Genomic DNA, 13,381 nt, shown 5'->3' with positions numbered 1-13,381 from the left:
GCTGGGCTTTCATTGCCCATCCTGCTCTGAAATGCAGCCTGGGGAGGCCCCGCCCTGCTTCTCCCCTCCGCACCTCACTGTCTGCCTGTGCCCTCTTACCTGCCTCCCTTGCAGGTTGCTCACATCAGCCCCCTTACTCCCTCCCTTTTCTTCCCTCTCCCCCTCCCCCTTCCCCCACCACTCTTTGCCACTACTAAGAGTAAGTGGGCCACCTACTTTCTCTCCACCCTGGCCCCCAGCCCCTCCTCCCCTTTCCCGCCAGCCATTCTTTCCCAGGACCCCTGCTGGCCTCACTTCCCACCCGCCTCCCCTGTCTTCTAGCTCAGAAACTCCAGGCAGACAGGCACAGCAGGTGGTATTGGCGTCCCCTCTCCTTGCAGGAGATGCGTCACAGTTCTCAGGGGACAAATCAAATTCTCCCATGTGCTGTAAAAGCCGAGTGTCAAACGGACAGTTCAAGGGAAGGAGGAGAGGGCAACAGCGGACTTGCGGGGAGTCGCCTCCAGGAAACCCTCTCTCCTCCGGACAGGGAGCAGGGCTTTCAGTGTGGAGGCCAGAGGGTGAGGGCTGAGATGGGCTGGGGGGACAGGTGCCCGCTCTTGGCTCAGCATGTGTCTGCTGCCCTCTTTCTCTTCCTGTCTCTCCGTTCTCTGCTCCCGCCTGTGTCTCTGAGTCTCTCTTGGTCTCTTGCATCTCTGGCTCTGTGCAGTGTAGAGGGTGAGTTGGAGTAACTCCTCAGCATTAACCACTGCTTCTGTGTGGGAAGACGTTATCTTAATTGAGTCTCAGCTTGTTCACAGCCACTCTGCTGCTATAAATAATGGATGTCCAAATGGACTGTAAACCAGAAGGACTCAACAATGCCGCATGATGTGATCACCACCAGGCTCTGCCTTCTGCAAGGAGCTCAACCTCCCTCTATTACGACCATACATTATTAAATGTATGGTCCAGGCCTGCCATAGTCAAACACCCAGAGATTCCCAACGAGGAGCTGTGTTACTCTGTGGACCAAGGTGAAACTGTGGAGAAGGATTGGAAAATTGCCCCCCATCCGATTGTTCTAAGGCAAGGGCAACGAGTGTCCTGCAGAGAGATGGGTGGCTTGGGTCTTCAGACCATCCTGTTTATAACAGCATCACTGGGACACTGACACTGACCCCTGATCTGTCTCCTATGGGCACGGGCAGATGGTCTTTTTGTCTGTGACTTTAATCCTGGGGATGAATCCTGTGACCGTCTGCTCACCAGGTCCCTGATGACTGCATCCTTCTCTGTGTAAGAGCAAGCTGCTGTTCAGAGAGTCCAAAGCTATTTGACACACTTGCCCACTTGTGCTGTTTGCAGAACCTCCCTCTGTTTGTAGAGCCTTCTAACAATTGCAGGATGAGGGCTATTTGCAGACCGATGCTGTTGGCTTACTTCTGCCCCTGGGATTCACAGTCAGTACCTCCACTCCCACACAGATGATCTCCCTCATCCCCAGATCCCAGTTCCCACTGTACGACCCCTCTCTGAAGGTTCTGCCTGCCCCTGCAGTCTTCAACTCTGACCCATGGACCACTCATGTCAAAAGTACCCCCCACCCACCCTTCCCCTAGGTCACAGCTATGCTCAGAAACTCCTCTGATAATGGTCTTTGAAACAAACCTCAGCCCTTGAGATTTCTAGGGTGGAGGAGTTGAGGGTGCCCTGGGAGAGGCCACTGAGTTGTTCAGCAGTGCCTGGTGGGTGCTTATTTGCAGTGCCCGGGGGCTGGCTTTTAAAGCTCAGGGCAAACACAAGGTATTAATGAATCTCAGTGTCTGCTTTCTTCTAACACATTCTTGTTGGTTTTGTTTTGGATGCCTGTGGGGTGGATGATGGGAAGCAAGCTGTGGTTGTTTAGTGGTTTTTAACTTTAATAGCTTTGGTAATGTAGCTAAAGCCTGTTCAACTTCTGTTGCTATTGGTACCCAAACGCTTCAGGCAAATCAAGCCCTGGTCTTCTGGTTATCTACCAGATGGACCAGACCGGAAGCACACTGGTCACTGGGATATTTGAGGTCCTCGGAGGCTCAGAGGATGGCCCCTCTGTGCCCAGAGTTGGAGAGATCACTTTGTTCAGTTCTGGCTGAGCTGAGCCTCCTGATGGGGTAACCTTCACTTGGTTCCTCTCAGTGCCCATGGGCTCACTGGTCACACACAGATCCTGAGATTGTCACCACGCTGATGAATGATGCCACTAATAACAGCACCCATACAAGCCTGTGCAGGGACAGCATTATCACACACACGACTGCACTGGATGCTCAGTGAAGGAGAGGACCTTGAACTTCAGAGACGTGTGGTGACGTCTCCAAAGGGCAGACCTCAAGTCTGCGGACTCCACACTTAGTGCTGGGGGCTCTGTTTAACCTGCTTCCAAGGAGGACTGCAGCTCCCGCAGGGCTCTCCGTGAATGCCCCGAGGTTATTTTCAGACCGTTGATGAGGATGTGTGCGCAGTTCCCCCGGGGCGAGGGTCTATCGCCTTCAGGAGGGGTGCAGGAGTGTTAGGACCACATCTTGTCTCCCACGGCCAGTCCCCTGAACCAGGCCTTCCCCGGGGCTCATTCATTCACTTGGTAAGTATTTATCGAGCACCATGAGGTTCAGGCACTATTTTCAGCACTAGGGAAACAGGTGAGCGGGGTAGACAAGGTCGCTGCCCTCAGGGAGGCTTTGTTCTAGTTGAGGAAGAGACAGGCAAGTGAGTCAAAATAAAATAAAAGGGGACTGCTTGGTTGTGAGAAGTGACGTGAGGGAATAAAGAGGATGACGGGACACTGAGAGACAGGTGGGAGGTGGGGAAGGTCCCCCTGTGCAGGTGACATGAGAGAGAACCTCCCTCCTCTGTCAGACTGGGAGCTCCCCAAGGGCAGGTGCTGCGTCTCCCCTGTCATACTTGGAGACCCAGCAGGGAAGGACCCACAAGCCCTCCACTGGGTCTAGTATGTGCCATGGAGGGAAGGCATATTCAGCCCCTCTGTTGCTTTGAAATATTGATGAGTCTGAAAAGTTCTTTAATTTGGGAAGGTGGTCGGGGTTGGGGGGGGTCCTTCACTCAGTTATTTAACAAATACCTTTCCACTCCTGGCCTCTGCAGCCTCAAAACCCTGATCTTTCCTGCCCTTCCCGGAAGGGTTCCATTCCTTTTCAGTCCTGCAGTTTCTTCCCCCGCGTCACAGTCTAAGAATAAAGACTGTGGGCGAAAGCAGGACAGATTTCCATGCCCTCTGCCCTTCCGCCTCCTCTGCCCCTTGGCTCTGCATCCCCTCCGCCCACCCACGAGCACCCGGCTTTAGAAAGCTCCAGCCACCTGGCCCATTTCCCCCTTCACAGCTGAGCGTGTAACCAAAATTGGCTGTTGTAATGGCAGACTAAACGGTGCCCTAATACCCAGATCCATCTTCCCGTAAAATAACTCATTATTCAGGCTCCAATTGCAGGGGATGGAATTAAGACAAGAACAGTTAAAGGAGGAACTGAAGAGCCAGGTAGCATTCAGGAAATGCGGGGGAAGGCCCGGCGAGGAAGATGTTGGAGAGGGGGTGGCTGAGCCTGCAGGGAGGGCTTTGTGGAAAGGAGGGTCAAGTCATTCCCCTCTTCTCCTTGAGAGGAAGTGGGGTGCCACCTTTGCAGTAAAAAAAAAAAAAAACAAAAAACAGAGGACTACTTTCCGGGTGGTCCAGTGGTTAAGACCTCGCACTTCCACTGTCGGGAGCCCAAGTTCAATCCCTGTTCAGGGATGATCCCGCAGGCCGCAGAGCAATTATGCCCAGGTGCCACAACTAGAGAAAGCCTGCACCCAGCAATCAAGACCCAGTGCAGCCAGACAAACACACAAAACCAGGGCAAGCCAGCACCAGTCTACAGGGTTCCGACAGGAGTCATTTTGTTGTCAGTGCTGAGGCCAGAATAGGTGACTCTGAGCAGAGAGTGAGCCCCAGAGACAAGGGCCCGGGCTATGACTCCTGGAATGAGGCTGAGGCTCAGAGAAGGGCCTGGGACCTCTGAAGATCACTCCAGGGAGAACAATGAAAACAGCCTTCAAGCACGTGGGAGCCAGTGGAGGAGAGAATGTGGGTGGGGGAGAGGGACCCTGGCCCACATGAGTGGTGGGGACGGGACGTGGTCTGGGGACCCACACTAAGGGTCAGTCTTCCTCCCCACTGCGTCTGTTCTTACGTTACTGGGGCAGGGGCCAGAGCTCAGGAGGGGCTCCAGAGAAAGAGAGGTGGTGGTGTTGGAGCAGCTCTTCCCTCCTGACATGATTCATTCATTCATTAAATGCTCCATGTAGTTTTGCTATGTGTCCACCAGTCTGCCTCAGGAGATGTTCTAGGGAAAAGGACACTGGGTGGAGAGTTGGGAAGCCCAGGGTCAATTGCTAGCTCTGGGACTAACTGGCCAAGTGATCATGAAACTCGCCAGGTACCATTCTAAGTACTGTTTTATTAACAGTCACCCTCTGCTGTCAGAGAACCATCCAGGAGCATATGATAATTTTAAAAGTGAGCAAATGTCAACCACGTCAGGGTCTCTCTTGCAGGGGGATCTTAATCGGCAATTCCTGGACAATAGTAATAGCCATCCCTTATGCTGGGTCCTTACTAACTCAACCTTCACTATAACCTTATGAGACAGATATAAACTAACCTCCTTTTCTAGGTGAAGGAGCTGAGGTACAGAGAGGTTAAACAATTGTCCCAAGTTCGTGCCATCACTAAGTGGTACAGCCAGGATTCAAACCAGAACAGCCTGTTCTCCCAGCTTATGCTTTACGGTCAGCCTCTGCAGACAGACTCGGAAGCTCGGTATGGGAAAATAGAAACTGCCTCCCTCCAGGCAGTTACCTCCACCTCCAGGCAGGTGGAGGCAGCTCACTTCCTACCAGGCAGCTTCAACCCAAGAAGGATCGATTCTTTCCCCTGCATCTGCTTTGTGTGATAATAAGGGGAAGACGGGTGTCTTATAAATAAATGCACCTCACAAGAGAAAAAGAACAGAGCTTCGCCCGAGCAGGCCCAGCCCAAGGCAGAATCGGAAAGCATGTCAGTTTTTCTCTGATGTTTTCCAAGCGTCTCTAAGTGGTAGCGGAGGGGTAGATGGAGTCTGTGACTGTGGACTAATGATTCATACTCCTTGAAACTCAGTCTTCTCATCTGTAAAGTGAGCAGATTGAATTGTATTCACGTACTTTTCATTCTGTGTCCCAGACTCCTTTTCCCTTCCACTGTCTCCCTCTTGTTCTTCAATCCTATCAGACGTCACATCCACTGGTGTTGTATCAGAAACTGGTTCAGGCACTGGGCCTGGCAGTTAAGCAGTTCCCATCACACATATCAAATGGCTGCATCTTCATTAATGAGGAATCAATTCAACTCTCTATATCTGAAAGATACAAAATAATAATAGCTAAAATAAGACAGACGCTTACTGCTGTTGCAGAAAAAATTCAAAGATGAACCAAGGACACAGGGTGCTTCAGTGTCAGGGACCTGGGGTCCTTCCACTTTGGGTCCCTCTCTGGTGGCTCAGACAGTAAAGAATACACCTGCAATGCAGGAGACCCGGGTTTGATCTGTGGGTCAGGATGATTCTCTGGAGAAGGGAATAGCTCTCACTCCAGTATTCTTGCCTGGAGAATTCCATGGACAGAGGAGCCTGGTGGGCTACAGTCCATGGGGTCTCGAAGAGTTGGACACGACTGAGTGACTAACACTAACTATACTTGGCGTGTGACTGCTAACTCGTGGTCTAAGATGCCAGCTAGAGCCCCAGCCTTTGCATCCATATTCCAACTAGCAAGTAAGAGAAAAGAAATTAAGAAAACTGTGCCTTCTTTTAAGGAAGGCTTCACAGAAGTCCCACATAACACTTCCACTTAGGTTTCATTGGCCAGAATCTAGTCATATGGACATAGCTGACTACAGGAAGGATGGCAATGTAGTTTTATACATAAGCTGAGTTTCAAGCCCTGTGCTCAGCTAAGGGATTTGTTGCTATGAAAGAGGGAAGAAATGGATATTTTGTAGACACTAAGCTGTCTTTGCCATTTTCTCGACTTTAAATGTGTTGATACTCAGGTTGATTGAAATGATCATCGGGAGGTATATCAAGAAGGTGGGTCCTATAAGCATCAAAGGCCAGGATCTCAGAGTTCTAGACTTATCTAGACTGGGGGTAGTTGAAGATGTGGTCAATGGCATGAGTCAGGAACTTCAAGGGTGTCACATGACAGCCACGCTGCCTGCCCAGGACCTTGTAAGTTCCTGTGCCCTGGGCCTGAGGCAGGTCCAAACCTCAGGGACCAAGTTCCCCAGCTGTGGGGTTTGGGAGCCAGTAAACAAGGAGCCAGGCTGCTCCTTACACCAGGCACATGGTCTGGGAGAGAGGGAGAGTGAACAAATGGAAAATCCAAGGACAGAAACGTCTGGACCCCTCATCAGGAGCAGAAGCTGACTCATAGCCTCGGGGTGGTCCCCAGAGAAGGCAGAGCTGGGCCTTCTTGAGGAATGGGAGGAGGGGCCTCTTGGAAGCTGGCTAATAGCAAGCCCCCCACTCCCGGCAATGGAAATGGTATTCTAAACAGAATAAAGCTTGGGAGGCAAAACAAAGCTATTCCGCTGAATAAATGTTCTGCATTAAAGCAGCCGGAATAGCGATGAATTAAACATCAGGTCTGAATGAAGGGAAAACGCCGTGATTTATAATTGCTTCAGGCAGGAGGCAGCCTGGGAGGGAGGCTGAGGCTCCACCAGGGACCAGGTTTCCCCACAGAGCTGCGGAAGCAGAGAGGAGATGTGGGCTGTCTTTGGGGTGGGGAGACTGGGGCGGAGTCTTCTAGAAAAGCGGGCAGCCTGGGGAGATGAAAGGAGCACATTCAGCCAGCCAGCAGGCCCATCTGCGGCGTAGCTCTGTATGACCTTGGCTAAGTCACTTGGCGTCTCTGACCTCCTTGGCCCACTTGTCTGATGGAGAAAATGATGCCTGTCTCATCTCACTTGGTCCTTGGGAGGATGAAGGGAGATAATGGATGATGGAGCGTTCTGCGAATGTAGTGTGCGGTCACTACTTCTTGGTCCCAGCGTCGCTGTGAAGGCAGCGATGACACCAGTGCTGAGTCTTCTGGCTTCCCTTAGATGATCAGTATTTGGGGCGGCAGAAGGCAGAAAGGGATAGAACAAGACGTATTGGCCAGTGCTGGGAAATGCAGCTCAGGAGGTGCCTGTCAGAACAGCTCTGTGGTGTCAGACCAGCTCCTCTTCCTACAGGCAGTGGCATGTAGTGGTTGAGATCTTGGGGGCCAGGTGTGGCATCCCAGCTCCCCCACATGTTAGTGTGTGAGCTCAGGCAAGTTAGGAAGCTTCTCTGCACCTCCGTTCCTTCCACTGTAAGATCAGTACAGTCATGGCACCTCACTGCAGTGTCCTTGTGAGGATTAAATGAGTTAATACAAGTAAAACACTCGCAGTGCTGCCTGGAACATAGACATGTCCCTGTAATTGCTAGCTCTTATTAAGTTTCTAATACTGAGTACATCAGCTAAACATCTAGAAAAGAAGCCACGGGCTGGCTTCACAGGCTCCGGAAGGCTGCCAAAACCGTGCTACTCATACTGTGCTCTGCACAGGGGTCCTCTGGGGATCTTGTTAAAATGCAGATTCTGAATCAGCAGGTCTCTGGTGGGGCCCGGGATTCTGCATTTCTAACCATCTCCCGGGTGATGCTGGGAGCACACATTGAGTAGCGAGAGGCAAAGGGATGCTCCGTAGTTGAATTCCCATGGCGCCCACCTTCTCCAGTCCGGTGTAGGGCTCTTTCAGGAGGCTGCTGGGTCAGCAGGTTGGCACTGCTGCATTCTGCCCCAACCACCCCCACTCCCTACACCCCCACCCTCCACCCCTACCCGGAAGCTGCCTTCCTGAAAGAAGGAATCATCAACCTGCAAGAGGGATGAGTCTTGATTTTCAACTGACAGGAGTTTATCAGCTCACACACACACACAAAAAAAACCACCCAAAAGTCTCAGGCAATCTGTCTTGCTGGGATATTCCTGATCTATTACAAACGACACAGAAATCCATTCCTAAAAATTCCCAGCAGCTGACAATGGTGCCAAGGCTGCTGGGAGAAAAGTGATGAGTGGGCGGGTGTAGCTGTGGGCAAGTCCCCACTGGATGCCTGGATCCTGGGGGGCTGGCAGGCCTGTCCCTTGTGGGCTGTGTACCCAGGGGCAACTAACCTGCCCTGAGCCTGGCTTCCGCAGCACTAAGTGGGGGTCCCCCTCCCCACCCACTGCTTTATAGAGCAGCGTGCATGGGTATGAAAGACTGTCCAGGGTTGACTGTCAAGTGAAGAAAGCAAACTGCAGAAACTTAATTCTGTTAAAAACATACAATAACATACATTTGCAAACTCATGGGAAAGTCTACAAGAAAATAGACCCCAGGTAGTAGTTATTTTGGGGAGGGAGAGAAGAGATTAGGAGGGCCTTTTTTACTGTCAATATTATGGGTTTCCATATTGTTTGATTTTTAAAATAGTGTGCATTACTTTTGTAATCTGAAAACTCCATTTAGGGCTTCCCTGTTGGCTCAGTGGTAGAGTCCACCCACCAATGCAGAAGACACGGGTTGGATCTCTGGGTTGGGAAGATCCCACACACGGTGGAGCAGCTAAGCCTGTGCACCCAACTACTGAGTCTGAGCTCTAGATCCTGGGAACACAACTACTGAGGCCTCGTGCCACAACTACTGAAACCCGCGCCCTAGAGCCCGTGCTCAGCAGCAAGAGAAGCCACTGCAGTAAGAAGACCCTGCACTGCAGCTAGAGAGTAGCCCCCACTCGCCACAACTAGAGAGACTCTCGCAGCAGTGAAGATCCAGAGTAACTAATAAATAAAACGGTTTACAGTTTCTGGTCTTACATTTAAATCTTTAATCCATTTTGAGTTTATTTTTGTGGATGGTGTTGGAAAGTGTTCTAGTTTCATTTTTTTACATGTGGCTGACCAGTTTTAAAACTCTTAGAGGAAAACCTAGAACACTCTCTGACATAAATCATAGCAAGATCCTCTATGATCCACCTCCCACAGTAATGGAAACAAAAGCAAAAATAAACAAATGGGACCTAATTAAACGTAAAAGCTTTTGTACAACGAAGGAAACTCTAAGCAAGGTGGAAAGGCAGCGTTCAGAATGGGAGAAAATAACAGGAAATGAAACGACTGACAAAGAATGAATCTCCAAAATATACAAGCAGCTCATGCAGCTCAATACCAGAAAAACAAACAACCCAATCAAAAAGTGGGCAAAAGAAATAAACAGACGTTTCTACAAAGAATACATATAAACAGCTAATAAACACATGAAAAGATGCTCAGCATCACTCATTATTAGAGAAATGCAAATCAAAACCACAATGAGGTATCATCTCACGCCAGTCAGAATTGCCACCATCAAAAAGTCTACAAACAATAAATTCTGGAGAGAGTATGGAGAAGAGGGAACCCTCTTACACTGTTGGTGGGAACACAAACTGGTACAGCCACTATGGAGAACAGTGTAGAGATTCCTTAAAAAACTGGAAATAGAACTGCCATACAACCCAGCAATCCCACTGCTGAGCATACACACTGAAGAAACCAGAAATGAAAGAGACACATGTACCCCAAGGTTCATTGCAGTACTGTTTATAATAGCTAGGACATGGGAGCAACCTGGATGACCATCAGCAGATGAATGGATAAGAAAGTTGTGGTACACATACACAATGGAGTATTACTCAGCTATAAAAAGGAATGCATTTGAGTCAGTTCTAATGAGGTGGATGAAACTGGAGCCTATTATAAGAGTGAAGTAAGTCAGAAAGAGAAACACCAATACTGTATATTAACGGAAATATATGGAATTTAGAAAGATGGTAACAATGATACTATATGCAAGGCAGCAAAAGAGACACAGATGTAAAGAACAGACTTTTGGACTCTGCGGGAGAAGGCAAGGGTGGGATGATTTGAGAGATTAACATTGAAACATGTATATTACCTTATGTAAAATAGATGACCTGTGCAAGTTCGATGCATGAAGCAGGACGCTCAAAGCCGGTGAGCTGGGAAAACCCAGAAGAATGGGGTGGGGAGGGAGGTGGGAGGGGGGTTCAGGATGAGGGGAACATGTGCATCTGTGGCTGATTCATGTTGATGTTTGGCAAAAACCACCACAATATTGTAAAGTAATTATCCTTCAATTAAGATGAATAAATTAAGGAAAAAAAAAAAACAGTTTTCAGAACCATTTACCATAAAAACCTCCATTAAAAAAAAATCTGCTTACAGATGACCAGCTTTATAGGCCAGTGTGGAGAGAGAACCTTTGGCGCTGTCCCTTCTCCTGGCCAGCACAGACCACAGACCCTGGGGTCAGAGAGCCTGGATGAGAGTTTTGCCTTGTCCCTCACTAGCTGTCAAACAAGAGAGGGTCCCCCATCTCAGGGAGCCCTGGCTTCCTCGTCAGCAAACTGAAAATGATAATAACACCTAAACCAGGAGGTCAGAATCCTGAGGACCTGAGGACAGAGTGGTACCCACCCCCCACAGAAGGGAGGAAGAGGAGAAGCAGGGAGGGTCGGTCTACAAGAGAGTCTGGGTACCCCATTGAGCTCTTGGTATAACAATTGGGGTTTCCTCTGACTGACAAGGAAAGGAGCAGAGCCTGCTGCCCAGACTATGGCATAGCTCTGATCACCCCCCATTCCAGTGAAAACGGTCAGCCTCTGAGCCTCTGCTCATGCTGTTCCCACTGCCTGGGATGCCCTTTCCTCCAGCTCCTACTTCCTGCTCACCTTTCAAGACTCGGCTCCTTCAGGAATCTTCCCTGAGCCTCTTGCCACAGTTGGGGAGCAGTGGTCCCTCTCGGGTGTTCTTTCAATGGGCACATTTCTCTAACTCCCTAGGCTCACTGCTCTGCATAGGAATTACTTGTTGCCTTGTTTCCCATTTAGGACTGGGAATTGATTGGACAGGTGTGGGTCTCATTCACTTTTTAATCCCTGGCATCTGGCACAGTGACGGGCATGCATTTTTGTCTATCCTTCAGATTTTATGCCTTTTGATTTAAGCTCCCTAGATTACCCTGAGATTTCCTAGCTGTGCCAGTATGAACCCTCCTGTGCTATAAGGAAGGGGGAAAAAGGAGAGGGTGGGATTTCTAGGGTGGTGGTGATGGCGTGGTGCCCTCTAGTGGCCAGGTGCAGTGGTGGCTGCAGCATTCAGGTGGGAGAAAGATGGTAGGGGTCAGGTGGGATTGAGGAGCCCGATAAGACCAATAACTATCCCTAGATGCAAGTCAGCTGATGGGAGTGCACTATATTAGCCTTTTTGGCCTCCATAGACCCAAGTAGGTGCCGTGGTTTGGCTTAAAATCACCAGATAATCAAGAGGGAGCCCATAGACTGCCCCCTTGTGGAGAGAAAGAAAGAGGCAGCCACCTGGCTGTGCCTCAGGGCACTGCCCAGAGCAGGATGGAGCAAAGATCCTACAGGTGAGGTGCATCTCTGGCCCAGGGACTTCGCATCTCCTGCCCAGATCTTGATGTAGGCCAGTGAAGACCAGAAGTCCTTCAGCTGGGGGACTGGATCCATTTTCTCTTGCAGGAAAATCATATTTGAAAGCCCCCAGCTCTACCCAGCCTCCTTCCAGTCCTGACATCCAGGGATACATAGCCTTCCTTAGTTCTCCATGACCCCTTCTCTAAAGCCTGTCCCAGGGCTACGGTTAGAACATGTCAACTGCTCCAACAGACGTTAAGACGTTTCCTAGGGATATAACCATACAGGATAAAACTGAGGGGGAACGTGTCAAATATCAAATTCCTCACACAATGCTTGTCTTCAGGTCATGTGAGGAGTTTCCAAACCCACAGAAGTCATCTTGTCCAGCCCCTTGCCCCAGACTCACATAAACCAGAGCAGGCAGCCACTGGTCAGGGTCTTCTCCTTTCTTGTCATGTGACACCACTGGCATCATCAGACCTCTTTCATCTTCCGACACCTCTAGGGCCTCACATTTCCCAGGCGCCCTTTGTGTCCGGCCCTTTATGGGACCAGGGAGGGGCCCACTGAGGTGTCCTAAGAAGAGGGACAGCCAAGGGAGGTGCTGACGTCACCAGAGGCCCAATCACCTCCTTCAACCTATCACTCCCTTTAAATGGAGATTCACTGCCTGGAGTCTAATGTGAGTCTTTCTTGCTGCTATAGGAACCCAGATCCCCTCGTTCTGTCCCCCTGAGTTAGAGAGGTGCTCATTAGCCTCTGCCTGCCTCCCCCAGCCCCGTTTAACTCCCACCCACCCCCTCGGCTTTTTCTACAAGTTCTATTTTTTTCCCAACTTTTCATCATTTCTCCTATTGGCTCTGGCTCCCCTCCAAAACCTCCAAATCCTTCTTAAATGTGACAGCTAAAATAAGACTCCAGGAGAAGGCCAAGTGCAGTGGGATGATCGCACCATGTCTTGCATGTGCGGCTTCCGCCTTCCTGGGCCCTGTCCCAGTGGTGGAGGCTGGCCCCTCCCTGAGGATATTATCAGGTTCATGGTCCCTATGACCCTGGGTCCCCTTAGGTCTTCTCCTCCCCTCCTTCTGGACCCAGAGGGGTTTGTGCTTAACTTTTGAAAGCCTTGCCTTGTATTTCATCTGTCCTAAGTTTTTCTAATCCATCAAGCTTCTCCTGAGCTATATTCTGCCTCCCTTGGATTGAGTATTTTCCTTCTAGTGCTCCGGTAAATGCCAAGTTCTAGTTCCGGTCTTGCTTTTATTTATTTATTTTTTATTCACTCATCGATTTAGTCAACAGCTACTTTCCCCCTTGGTGTCAGCCACTCTGCTAGCTTAGGGATAATGCCATGGTACTAAAGCAGTTCCTGGCCTCCGTGGAGATCACAGTCTCAGCGAGGACCACAGAAATGCAACCAGGGCTGCCCTGCTGGATACAGAAGCATATAAGAGGGGAGCTGATATGGTGGGAGGACCTATTATAGCATACGGCATCTATATTGAGGTAATGTCAAGTATGCCCTGGTTAAAAAAATCAGAAAACCCTTCAAAATCTCAGTATCTTTTTTTAAAATTAATTTTGATTGGAGTACAGTTGCTTTACAATATTGGGTTAGTTTCGACTGTATAGCAAAAGGAATCAGCCATAGATATACACATATCCCCTCCCTTCGGGACTTCCTTCCCAGTGGGGTCACCACAGAACTTTATGTAAGTAGAGTTCCCTGTGCTATACGGCATGTTCTCAGTAGTCACAAATCTCAGTATCTTAATGCAATACAGATTTTTCTCACACACACATTCCAT

At 49.7% G+C, this 13,381-nt stretch overlaps 1 long non-coding RNA gene across 3 annotated transcripts; it reads right to left on the bottom strand.

Moving 5' to 3' along the window:
- Window positions 1-338: 338 nt before the first annotated feature.
- On the bottom strand, window positions 339-13,190 carry LOC147346754 (uncharacterized). 3 transcript variants are annotated; one of them, XR_015152710.1, is made up of 3 exons: window positions 10,869-11,278; window positions 5,221-5,414; window positions 339-754 (listed from the first exon to the last, which is right to left on the bottom strand). It is a non-coding gene; the product is annotated as an uncharacterized LOC147346754 (long non-coding RNA). The 3 variants fall into 3 exon arrangements; XR_015152709.1 differs by lacking the exons at window positions 339-754; window positions 10,869-11,278 and adding an exon at window positions 11,983-13,190 and having other exon boundaries at window positions 5,076-5,414; XR_015152708.1 differs by lacking the exon at window positions 339-754 and having other exon boundaries at window positions 5,076-5,414; window positions 10,869-11,955.
- Window positions 13,191-13,381: the final 191 nt, after the last annotated feature.

Source organism: Bos grunniens, chromosome 23, assembly GCF_055505025.1.
Source record: "Bos grunniens cultivar Pamir isolate PY7600 chromosome 23, Bosgru_T2T1.0, whole genome shotgun sequence".
Lineage (NCBI taxonomy): Eukaryota > Metazoa > Chordata > Mammalia > Artiodactyla > Bovidae > Bos > Bos grunniens.
Note: the sequence above shows the minus strand (reverse complement) of the source record. Positions and strands in the feature narration are given on the sequence as shown.